Source organism: Balaenoptera borealis (genome assembly GCF_965194805.1).
Source record: "Balaenoptera borealis genome assembly, chromosome: 20".
NCBI classification, from domain to species: domain Eukaryota; kingdom Metazoa; phylum Chordata; class Mammalia; order Artiodactyla; family Balaenopteridae; genus Balaenoptera; species Balaenoptera borealis.
Genome location: NC_138879.1, coordinates 45,932,788 through 45,946,198, shown reverse-complemented (window position 1 = coordinate 45,946,198; position 13,411 = coordinate 45,932,788). Strand labels below are relative to the sequence as shown.

General features: G+C 38.0%; 1 protein-coding gene across 4 annotated transcripts in view; it reads right to left on the bottom strand.

Moving 5' to 3' along the window:
• The window catches only part of TAOK1 (TAO kinase 1), a 166,630-nt gene extending 153,840 nt beyond the window's left edge, over nucleotides 1-12,790 (bottom strand). For all 4 annotated transcript variants that reach the window (XM_082372702.1, XM_082372700.1, XM_082372699.1 and 1 more), the window contains exon 1: nucleotides 12,097-12,790. The gene's annotated coding sequence lies outside the window, so the exon portion shown is untranslated. The remainder of the gene's footprint in view (nucleotides 1-12,096) is intronic.
• Between the last annotated feature and the right edge of the window lie 621 nt (nucleotides 12,791-13,411).

The following is a 13,411-nucleotide window of genomic DNA, read 5'->3' as shown; positions in this document are numbered from 1 at the left end:
GCAAGATGGGAATGAAGACACAGACCTACTAAAGAATGGACTTGAGGATATGGGGAGGGGGAGGGGTGAGATGTGACAGGGTGAGAGAGTGTCATGGACATATATACACACCGAATGTAAAATAGATAGCTAGTGGGAAGCAGCCGCCTAGCACAGGGAGATCAGCTCGGTGCTTTGTGACCACCTAGAGGGGTGGGATAGGGAGGGTGGGAGGGAGGGAGATGCAAGAGGGAAGAGATATGGGAACATATGTATATGTATAACTGATTCACTTTGTTTTAAAGCAGAAACTAACACACCAATGTAAAGCAATTATACTTCAATAAAGATGTTTAAAAAATAAATAAATAAATAAAATAAATTTAAAAAAAAAAGAAAAAAAAGAAAATATGGACAAATCACAAGTAATGAAATTCAAACTGTGATTAAAAATCTTCCAACAGGGGCTTCCCTGGTGGCGCAGTGGTTGAGAGTCTGCCTGCTGATGCAGGGGACACGGGTTCGAGCCCTGGTCTGGGAAGATCCCACATGCCGCGGAGTGGCTGGGCCTGTGAGCCACAACTGCTGAGACTGCGCGTCTGGAGCCTGTGCTCCGCAACAAGAGAGGCCGCGATAGTGAGAGGCCAGCGCACCTCGATGAAGAGTGGCCCCCGCTTGCCACAACTAGAGAAAGCCCTCGCACAGAAACGAGGACCCAACACAGCCAAAAATAAATAAATAATTAATTAATTAATTTAAAAAAAAATCTTCCAACAAACCAAAGTCCAGGACCAGATGGTTTCACAGATGAATTCTATCAAACATTTAGAGAAGAGCTAACACATCCTTCTCAAACTCTTCCAAAAAACTGCGGAGGGAGGAACACTACCAAACTCATTCTATGAGGCCACATCACCCTGATACCAAAACCAGACAAAGATACTCCAAAAAAGAAAATTACAGACCAATATCACTGATGAATATAGATGCAAAAATCCTCAACAAAATACTAGCAAACAGAATCCAACAACACATTAAAAGGATCATACACCATGATCAAGTGGGATTTATCCCAAAGATGCAAGGATTCTTCAATATATGCAAATCAATCAATGTGATACACCACATTTACAAATTGAAGAAGAAAAACCATATGATCATCTCAATACATGCAGGAAAAGCTTTTGACAAAATTCAACACCCATTTATGATAAAAACTCTCCAGAAAGTGGGCATAGAGGGAACCTGCCTCAACATAATAAAGGCCATATACGACAAACCCACAGCAAACATCATTCTCAATGGTGAAAAACTGAAAGCATTTCCTCTAAGATCAGGAACAAGACAAGGATGTCCACTCTCACCACTATTATTCAACATAGTTTTGGAAGTCCTAGCCACGGCAATCAGAGAAGAAAAAGAAATAAAAGGAATACAAATTGGAAAAGAAGAAGTAAAACTTCCACTGTTTGCAGATGACATGATACTATACATAGAGAATCCTAAAGATGCTACCAGAAAACTACTAGAGCTAATCAATGAATTTGGTAAAGTTGCAGGATACAAAATTAATGCACAGAAATCTCCTGCATTCCTATACACTAATGATGAAAAATCTGAAACAGAAATTAAGGAAACACTCCCATTTACCATTTCAACAAAAAGAATAAAATACCTAGGAACAAACCTACCTAGGGAGACAAAAGACCTGTATGCAGAAAACTATAAGACACTGATGAAAATAATTAACGATGATACCAACAGATGGAGAGATATACCATGTTCTTGGATTGGAAGAATCAATACTGTGAAAATGACTATACTACCCAAAGCAACCTATAGATTCAATGCAATCCCTATCAAATTACCAATGGCATTTTTTACAGAAATAGAACAAAAAATCTTAAAATTTGTATGGAGACACAAAAACCCCAAATAGCCAAAGCGGTCTTGAGGGAAAAAAACGGAGCTGGAGGAATCAGACTCCTTAACTTCAGACTATACTACAAAGCTACAGTAATCAAGACAATATGGTACTGGCACAAAAACAGAAATATAGATCAATGGAACAAGACACAAAGCCCAGAGATAAACCCACACATCTATGGTCAACTAATCTATAACAAAGGAGGCAAGGATATACAATGGAGAAAAGACAGCCTCTTCAATAAGTGGTGCTGGGAAAACTGGACAGCTACATGTAAAAGAATGAAATTAGAACACTCCCTAACACCATACACAAAAATAAACTCAAAGTGGATTAGAGACCTAAATGTAAGACCGGACACTATAAAACTCTTAGAGGAAAACATAGGAAGAACACTCTTTGACATAAATCACAGCAAGATCTTTTTTGATCCACCTCCTAGAGTAATGGAAATAAAAACAAAAGTAAACAAATGGGACCTAATGAAACTTAAAAGCTTTTGCACAGCAAAGGAAACCATAAACAAGATGAAAAGACAACCCTCAGAATGGGAGAAAATATTTACAAACAAATCAACGGACAAAGGATTAATCTCCAAAATATATAAACGGCTCATGCAGCTCAATATTAAAGAGACAAACAACCCAATCCAAAAATGGGCAGAAGACCTAAATAGACATTTCTCCAAAGACGACATACGGATGGCCAAGAAGCACATGAAAAGCTGCTCAACATCACTAATTATTAGAGAAATGCAAATCAAAACTACAATGAGGTATCACCTCACACCAGTTAGAATGGGCATCATTAGAAAATCTACAAACAACAAATGCTGGAGAGGGTGTGGAGAAAAGGGAAACCGCTCGCACTTTTGGTGGGAATGTAAATTGATACAGTCACTATGGAGAACAGTATGGAGGTTCCTTAAAATACTAAAAATTGAATTACCATATGATCCAGCAATCCCACTCTTGGGCACACAGCCAGAGAAAACTATAATTCAAAAAGACACATGCACCCCAATGTTCACTGCAGCACTATTTACAACTGCCAGGTCATGGAAGCAACCTAAATGCCCATTGACAGATGAATGGATAAAGAAGATGTGGTACATATATACAATGGAATATTACTCAGCCATAAAGAAGAACCAAATTGGGTCATTTGTAGAGACGTGGATGGATCTAGAGACTGTCATACAGAGTGAAATAAGTCAGAAAGAGAAAAATATCGTATATTAACACATATATGTGGAACCTAGGAAAATGGTATAGATGAACCGGTTTGCAGGGCAGAAATTGAGACACAGATGTAGAGAACGTACGTATGGACACCAAGGGGGGAAAGCGGTGGGGGGGTGGGGGTGGGGGGGTGATGAACTGGGCGATTGGGATTGACATGTACACACTGATGTGTATAAAACTGATGACTAATAAGGATCTGCTGTATAAAAAAATAAATAAAATTAAATTTAAAAAAGATATGGCCCCAAAGTAGTTTTTCAGCTTCATTTTACTGAATTTCCATCCCAAACCACGTAAATAGCCTATAGCCACAAACTATTACTTATTACATTCTTAGACATTGATCTTTCATGCTCTCAGGTATATAATTCCCTTTCCATTCCTACTTTTCTTCAAGGCCCATATAAAACTGCACTCCCTTAGGGGTCATTCCACCTAAACATCCCTTGACTTTACTTCACTTGTCTGATGACAGCTCTTTGTACCTTAGTATTCACTACACCAGTGAGTCTCAATAAGAGGTGATTTTACTCCCCAGGGGACTTTTGGCAATGTCTGGAGACATTTTTAATTGTCACAACTGGGGAGAGGGAGTGCTTCTGGCATCTAATGGGTAAAGGCCAGGGATGCTTCAAAATACCTTATAATACACAGCACAAATCCGCACAACAATGAATTATCCTACCTAAAATGTCAGTACTGCCATGTTTGAGAAACTTTGCTTTGCATTATTGTATGATGTATTTATTTGCAAGTCCACATCCCTGCTAAACTGAAAAAACAGGAGATTAAATCGAACTCATTTCTGTATCCCAGCACAGTATCTAGGAAATAGCAGTCAAAAATGTATAATAAATAGATGTGTCATCACTGAACCTATTTTGATAAGCACAGTGCCTAGAATGCAGCACTCAAAAGATACATGATAAGTACATGTGTTATTACTGAATCTTATTTTGATACTAAAGCTATGTAGCATACTGGTTAAACTGGTAGTCTTTAAATTCAAATTCCATAAATCACTATTTTGATTTGGTGTTTTCATAGTACATACCAACAGGTCATAAATTATAACCTATGTATCTCAAAGTGTTAAACTGAAATTGATTTCTATATTAAGCTTAAACCAAATATGAGTAAACCAAATAGCTTAATGACTATGCTTCAAAAGGATTTAACAAAGAACACTTTTTCAAAAAAAAAAAATGTTTTAATCTCATATCACAATGCCACCTGAATGAGATAAAGTAGAATAATAGATACTAAAATTTGGGATACCATTTCACCTAATATTAATCCAATATAATTCATGTGAAAAAAACAGAATGGTGGTGTATCTTAATATATTAATTGTCAAAAACAATTAGACAGTTTTTATATTATTTAATAAACATTTCGTACCTCAAAAGCAGAACCATTATATTGTTAATGACTGGATTCATCACCTCAAAGATAATCATAAAACGCATTTTCGATGTTTGCTTACTGTATCTATTTCACCATTCCTCCCCTAATATATTTCATGCCATCTCCAGGAAGGTTGAAAGAAAATGCGTATTTACAAGGCTCTTAAATTAACCAGATGCCTTGTTAAACTTAGTTGTTTAGAGTAGACAGACTGTAAATGTTAGGAGACTAAGTCTCCAACTTAAATTTTTGAGAGAATGATATATTATTAATACATCTACATTTCAAATCTGATAAATAAAAATGAAAGTTCTTTATTTGATTCCTATCTAAGGTTCTCAAAACATTTAACTTCCGACATAGGTTCATTCTTGTTGACTGAAAATAAAATTGCAAAAAAATCACATTTGGTCTTCCTTAAAGACACAAAATCTAATTCACTTCTGATACTGAAACTACTAAATGCAAAAAGAAAACAAAAAACAAAATTTAAAAAGCCTACCACCCTTATCATTTATTTGATTATTAAATAATAAACAACACCTATTTCATATGTATTCAACCAGAGAAAGAAAAAAATTCATTTGGTAACAATGCATTATTTAGGATTTTGGTATAACATCATTTACTACAGGAATAAACTCTCTTGTGAAACTTATTCTTCTAATTTATCAAATTATCTAATACATATTACAAAAACAAAATTCGTGTATCAATATTTTTGTTTTCCCCTAAAACCATGCTATTCTTGAGTAGTGGACCTCTCCAACCAATTTACCATACATTTGTATGCATATGCATAATCAGTTCAATCAAAATGTCACATAAAAGAAAGAAAGAAATATCCAAATTCTATACTTTCTGTTGCTAGCATTCAAGTTTCTCTACTACAGAACATTTCTTTCCTAAATAGAAAATTTTCACATCTTTTCCTTAAAATCTTTTTACTCTTGATTTAAGTTTTATGGCATTATTTCATAGAACTGAACTTTCACACATAATACACAAAAATATTTTGTATCTAAAGATAAAAGGATCTTTTCATTACGGTATTTTCAAATTACTTGTGCTTTTCTGGGTAATGGAAAAATTATCATCACTAACAAGCACATATGTCAAAGTAAAGGATCTGAAAGTGAGCACATCATACTGTGCCCCCAGGACTCAGAACCCTTGAATTGTAAGAAACAAAACCAAGTGAAATACTGTACTCCTATAATGTGATGTTCCCTATAAAAAACATCACAATCATCACCTACCATTTACACAGCATGAGCTTACTTAAATGCAGTATATTAAATACTGTAACACATACTATACAGAGTGCAACAGTGAAGAGTAAAGTTTCCTTAGCAAGTACCATTATAGGTTAATAAGTAATTTTAGTCTTTACAATCAAAGATATGGATGCTTTTGGCAAAGAGACAAGCTTTTCCAATTTTGAGTGACACTAAATTCCCAAGTGTAAAAAAGGAAAAACCTTGACCTTGTTTAGTAATGCTGTTCATCAACTTTTTCTAAAACCTTTCTCAGCTTCAGTGGAAATAAACTGGAAAAAATCAATCCAAAATACAAACTAGAGACTCGTAACTACCACCATAAGTGAACTAAAAACATCAACCAATGGGGCTTCCCTGGTGGCGCAGTGGTTGAGAATCTGCCTGCCAATGCAGGGGACACGGGTTCGAGCCCTGGTCTGGGAAGATCCCACATGCTGCGGAGCAACTAAGCCCGTGTGCCACAACTACTGAGCCTGTGCGTCTGGAGCCTGTGCTCCGCAACAAGAGAGGCCGCGATAGTGAGAGGCCAGCGCACCTCGATGAAGAGTGGCCCCCGCTTGCCACAACTAGAGAAAGCCCTCGCACAGAAACGAAGACCCAACACAGCCAAAAATAAATTAATTAATTAATTTAAAATAATAATAATAATAATAATACTCCCTCACTAAAAAAAAAAAAAAAAAAGCCTGCATGGGTCCTGATAAGTTGAGAGAGACCATCTGAGACTCATTCCCTCACTCTGTTCTTAAAAAAAAAAAAAAAAAAAAAGCACACTGAAATTTTTAAAATATACTTAATATACTTATTTAATACATTTAAAAAGCCACATAATAAACCTTATTAAAATATATATTGCAATTAATAGTTTAAAATTAAATCTACATATGACTCAAATAAAAATAAAAGATATTTTCTTATTATGTTCCAAATAAAGTTTTCTTTTTTTAAAATAAATTCTGCAATTCATGAGAAATTGCCCTCACATACATAGACGTGGCATTAGAGCATGTGATAACATGCTCCCCAATATAAAAACCTCAGAAGTTATCATCATACCCAAAACTGCTGGTATCCTGCCCAGGACCTATCAGTACCCCACAAGCTTTGAGACCTAGGAAAGGTAAATATGTGCAACATAACTAACAAATAGACTAGAGACTAGAATCAGGAGAGACTGAAAGGAGAATTGTTGAAAGAAAAAGAAAAAACAAGCATATTCATACTTCAGAAATATGCGGTTAGAAGTAAAAAGCATGAGTTCAAAAAGAAACTTCAAAAAAATTTATCTGTGTACCCAGAACACATATAAATAAAGCCCAAAAAAGTTTCCCATTACAATGCTCACCCTTACTTACACAACACACTCTAGTATTCCCCATTATTTTTTATTTAAAAAAATTGGTGTTGTGACCCAGTAAATTGAATTGACAAGTCACTAATGGGTCACAACCTAAAGTTTGAAAAGCACTGGCTTAGAGGAACTGACAACCACAGGAAGATCCTTGCTTTCCTCTGAATATCTAGTTTGAGAAAACTATTTAGGAAGTGGAAAAAGTGAGAAGACAGAATTCCTCCAGGGCAGGGACCAAACCCTATTGGCACATAATCATCACAACGTTTGCAGAATTAATATATTGTGGAATATAAAGCACTTTCAAGATGAGACATATCTACAAAACATACCTAAAAAAAAGGCTTAGGAGAACATGAGTACTTTGGATTCCCTCAAAGCCAGGGATGGTGAAAAGAGTTCCAGGAAGTAGAAGTATGATACCAAAAGACTTAAATAAACAAACGAAGTACCAAAGGGGAAGGAAATTTTGTTCTTTAGGACAGGTTTTACATCCAGCAAAGGAAAAAGAAAATCTTTCATAGAACTACATAGTAGTCCATTGCGGATACAAAAAAGTTTGTAAGCTACCCTTGGTTAGAAATTCGAACCATTTCTTTAAAAAATATACGTTGAGCTCCAAATGTATAAATCCAACTTCAAATCTAAATTATGGAATGTAATTCATTCTTAAATATTAGACTCATTATCTTCATTTGTAAACATTTATTAAGTGGCTAATATGTGACAGCCAACAACTTACTGGGTGCTTACTATGTATCAAGCAATACGTTAAGTACTTAACAAGGATTATCCCATTTAAACCTAGCAACCTTATAAAGTAGGCATTATTTTCATTTTATAGACAGGGAAAGTGAGGCTTAAAAATGTTACATAAAGAAGTTACACAGCTAATAAATGGTAAAATTAAGATACATTAAGTGACAGTTGTATTACTGGTGGCTGCAGATCCGAATATTTTGTTCCATTCCAGTATTTGTTGATGTTTTTCTCAGAAACTAAACTTTGCATGTCTTTCTAAATGAAGTAATTCATCTACTTCTGAATCTGCACAACACTATCATATTGAATAATTTTATCAAAAAGAAAAATCAGCCCCTTCTCAGCTTTAAAGATAAGTTAGAGGCCAATTAAATGTAGTTATGCTTATATAACAAGGTCACTGCTACTGGCATTTTTAACAGGCTATATATTAATTACGCAAAGTACCTAGTAACCTGTACTTTTATTAACTTTATTTACATGCCATGTAAATTTTTTATATTGTGAAAAACCTTTCCACCTTTTATGGGCCGCTTAATTTTGTCACTAGGTAGGAAAATGCAGCCTTAAACTGTATTTCAGAACAAAAGTCTGCTTCTAGCACAAACAGAAGAGACTGATATAGAAATAATTGTTACCAAATGTTGAAAGAACATTCCAATTGAAAGTAATTGTTTCTAGCCCCTCCACACAACATTTAAATTCATGTGCATTTTTTAAGAAGGTATGAAACACTTCAATGATATTAAATATCAATTTTTATCATTAAAATTAAAATATTTTAATCCAATATAATGGAATGAATAGAGGTTTGTATCTTTTACACTTACATTTTTAGAATCTGAAATCTTGAAGAATATAAAAAAATAATACAGCCATGAACAAGTACAGAAACCTAAAGGCAGACGAACATACGCTGGCACTCTGTTTAATGGAACAATCTCAATTTTATGCAAGACTTAACTACAGAATTGACACTTTTTAGAAGAGATGCATTCATATATGATCCTGAACTGAACAGCAGCCCTTAACTTATACATACAAAAAAGCTCCTAATTTCTAAAAGGTTAAATCAGTATGAGTACAATTATTACAACAGACTACTGATAACCAAAAAGATACACAGAGGAGAAATAAAATGATTTTAATATACAGAGCGGTCAAATGAAAAACACAGAATTTATTTCCAGGTAATTCGAATAACAGATTAATCTCAAATCTAATCTCAATGCCAACAGTTGGCCCCCTAGATAATTTCTGGATTTACTAAGTATTCATATCTACTAAGTACCAGCAAATTCTTAAAATAAATTACACTTTTTATGGTTAGTTAAAGAGTATTCAGTCCTAGTATTCTGTAGGTAATCAGTTTCTTTCTTACTAGTGGGATGGCATCATAGCATGGGACCAAATATCATGTATATACCTTTATATAAAGAAAACTTGTGTTATATTAACATGGTCAGTTAACTGCCACATCTACAGTTCTCCCAAAATATATATTACAGAAAATACAATAATTATTTTCTATTCAGTTCACTCATACTTTTGGTCCTGTATATTGATGTATTTCTTTAAAACCTCTCAGTTTAAATCTGTTTGAGAAACTATCCTTTAATTTGGAAGGAAATTTAGTTACTGTCAAGATAATCCTAGACTATACAAAGCCTTTAAACCCAATTGATTCTTAGAAATTCTTCCATCTATAAAACATGAGAATTATAACCAAATTAACAAATCAGATATCAGAATGCCAAAAATTAAGTCACTAAGAGGGAATTCAGAGAATCAGTTGTGAAAGAACAGGAAGTGATGTACACTGCCATTTTGTAGATAACTATTTAGAAACCCAAGAGGTACCATATAATCTGGAATCAATTAACTCAGACTAACAGCTCTTAGTTTCTCTTTCTGACAGTGGCATCAGAACTCACCTGCAATAACCTGCAGACAGTTTTTCCTTAATAATGAATTTATCTAATTGGTCATGAACATAGTTTTACCACCTTTAACAGAATTCCTACCAGCTATTGAAAAGGGTTTCTTCATAGTTGTTCTAAAGAGTACCTCTTAGTGCTAGCATGTTGATATATAGCAAGTAGTTTACCTATATCCAGTGTACATCCTTAATTTTTGTAGCCCTTATTGATAAATCCCCTCTGCCTGCACCTTTCCAAGACAAAAACAGTCACTTTTTACTGAGCAGTATGCTTGGGTTTATACATGCTAGTATATATGAATTAATTATCAACAAGCCATAACACAGGAATTAGACTTTACCTCACAATTTGCCAAAGAGGGGAAAACCACACACCACAACATGCAGCTTTGTGCCATGAAATAAAGATTCAAATGAGAAGTGCTGTTTAAGTTAAAATGAGTTCAGATAAAAATCAAAAGAGAATAAAGAAAATAAGGAGAATTCCATTTGCTCAGGAAAAATAATAAAAACTGATTTAACATACCATTAATGTGTCTCCCTCTATCAAAATCATGAAATAACATGACAGAAACTAAATTAATGCTTAACACTACTACTACTAACATCTTTAAATACCTGTCTTAAAAACAGGTTTCAAAATGCAACAAACACACCAAAAAAGCTCTGATGGACAATGTAATATGCAGATGGCATTTGGAAGTATTTAAAAACAAGTCACCCGCTAAGTAAAGCTTAAACACCAAATACAACTTGCTAGTAAAATGTCAAGACATGATCTCTGTAGTCATCTTCATCACTGTGTATAAAAGTTATTTAATTATATGAATATTCATGTACGGAACATTTTGAAATCATTTCATCAGTAACTCTAAATACTTAAAAGAAAAAAGTATCAACTGCAGATCTCAAGACTACTCTTTGGTCACAAGAACTTGGCAACACACTTCCAGAATGTTAATTTTTTTAAAATTTATTTCTACTCTACTAAACAAAACCAACAAGTACTACTGTAAACCAGATAAGATAATTTGTTTTAAATAAATATGACATGAAGCAAAAGAAGTGGAAAAACGACTTACTGACTACAGAATATAGATCCTATCACAGTATCATTAGGCAAATTAACCTTTATTAATTTTTATTACATTAAGAAACAAGGCATTTGCAACAGAAAGATTTGTAACCTAATCATTTTTGGAAAATTCCGATTTCAATGTATACAAAATAGTATTAACCCTAAAAATTCACAGCTCAGGGAGAAGGAATGTCCATCAGACAGCCTGTCTGTATACAATAATCTTTAATAATTCTTCAAGAACTACAAAAGTCATAGGAAGAAAAAAAAAAGAGGGAAATGAGGGAGTACAAAATTATTTTATTTTAATCCTAATGAAAACCCAATATGCTCACACACAAAAAAAGTCAACCCACTGTTTTTAAAAGAGACATCAAAACTGTTCTAACATGGCAGGGTCTCTCTTGAGAGGCCGTATCCCACCAACAGTAACAGACATACTTCCCAGGGACAGATCTCAGGGGAAGAGTATTAAACCAGTACAGTTATCGATTTAAAACCAAAGGAAAAGGGGTAACCTTTCTAAGGAAAGCGCCATTACTTCCCTCTCTTGCTCCCCCTCCCTTCAGTGTCTACACAGGCCTGTGTATGAAGAAACTGCCTTGGACTTCTGCAGCACTGCAGTAGACTAAAGGATGGGGAAGGGTAGGGGGAGAGAAACGCTTCCATCACCCCTAGAGAAGAGGGGTATAGATTTCCCGAGCGGGGAGGGAGGGTGGGAATCCACCCAGTAGACTACCCAGAGCAGTCTCCCTTCCCAAGAATTCACAGACACTACAAAGGAGGAGAGGGAGGAGCAGAGGAATCAGAAAGGAAAGGGACCTCGCGCCTTTAAATCGAGGTGCACATCAACCCAGTCTCCCTAGGAGGGCCACACCTTCCTCGAGACATCCTCTTCTACCACCCCTTCCGGTAACCCTCAGGAAAGAGGAATGTAATTGCTCTTGCCCCTCAAAACGGGAGGGCGCCCAGCTCACCAGCTTCTTCACCCCACCCACAGAATCACAGACCCTCCTTGTCTCCCTCCCCCACCCCACCCCCACAGCCCTTCTTCCGCGCAGCGGCCAAAGTGGGCCGAATTTCCCCGCCCCCTCCATGTCTCCCTTTCCCAAGGCAGAGGTGCCCTTACCCTTTCGCCGACAGGTCTGGGGCGGAGTAGGCAGCTGCAGCCCCCTGCAGCGCTTGAGTAGCCGCTACACTGGAGGGCGAGGAGTGAGGAGGAGGAGGGGGCCAGGCGACAGACCGCCGCCCCCCCCCCCGGAGCCCCAGCAAGCCGCCCAGCCCAAGCTCTGCGACAAGGGGCGGCGGGTTGGGGGGGGGGCGAAGGGACGACCGGGGTCGAGGAGGCGCCCTCAGCGCTTGGACTCAGCTAAGATGGCGCGGGGAAGTGCCGGGAGCCGCCGCCGCCGCCTCGGGGAACCGGCCCGGGCCTCGGCCGCCTCCCGTCCTCACACAGCCGAGGCCCTCTCGGTCCCCCGCCGCCGCCCCTCGGCGGGCGGGCCCACGCACAGCCCTCAGCCACCACCACCCCTGGGAAGGGGGCGCTCACAAAGGGAAGAGAGGCCCCGGGCCGGCCGGCCGGCGGGGCGGGGTCCCCAGGGGCTGGAGGCCTCAGAGGTTCGCGGGTGCCTCGCGCTCTCGGCCCGCGAAGGGCGCAGGCAAGCAGGACCCCTCCTCTCTCCTTAGGCAGGCGGCGGCACCGACTCACTCTCTTTGCCACCCTCCCTCTCTCTCTCCGAGCCCTGAAGCCACAGAGCCCGGCCGCTGCCCAGATTCCCCCCCCTTCCCAGACACCACTCCCCTCCTCCCGACAGTCATCCCCGTCTCCAATCTCGCGAGATTTCCCGCCTGACAGGCTCGACCCTGCGCGAGACAAGACGGCGTACGCGTGCACGCCCTCACGGGAGCGCGCGAGCGCTTACACTGGGCGGAGTCTCCCTAGTGGCCCAGAGTTCCATTCTTTCTGTCCCGCCCGGGCTCGCTCACCTGGCGGAGCCCTTCTGCTACGTGGGCGTCAGGTGCATTCATTTCACCCTGAAATCTAAGAAAGAAGAGCTTATCTGCTCTCCTCCTCCTTTGCTTTTCCCACTCCCAAAATATCCGTACCCCCCCCCCATAACCCTGCGAATGAGAAGCTTGCCCTGACATGTTGAATAGCCCCCTTCTTACACACCTTACTTCAACCCCTCCGTGGAACTCAGAGGTAAGCTGGTCAGCGTAATCAGTATATAATTGAGTTTTTCAGATTCTAAACGTTTATAATAATTTTTGGAACGGTAACAAGAGTTGGAAATACCGAGCTAAACCAGCCTATAGTTAGCGATGGTAGGAAAGGGACAAATTCTTGAAAAGTTTTTGTGGACTGAGTAGGTTGAGTAACAAGAGCAGTAAACAAACTAAAGAGTTCTAAAGGAAGAGGTAGTGCTTCTCATTTTTTTTAATGA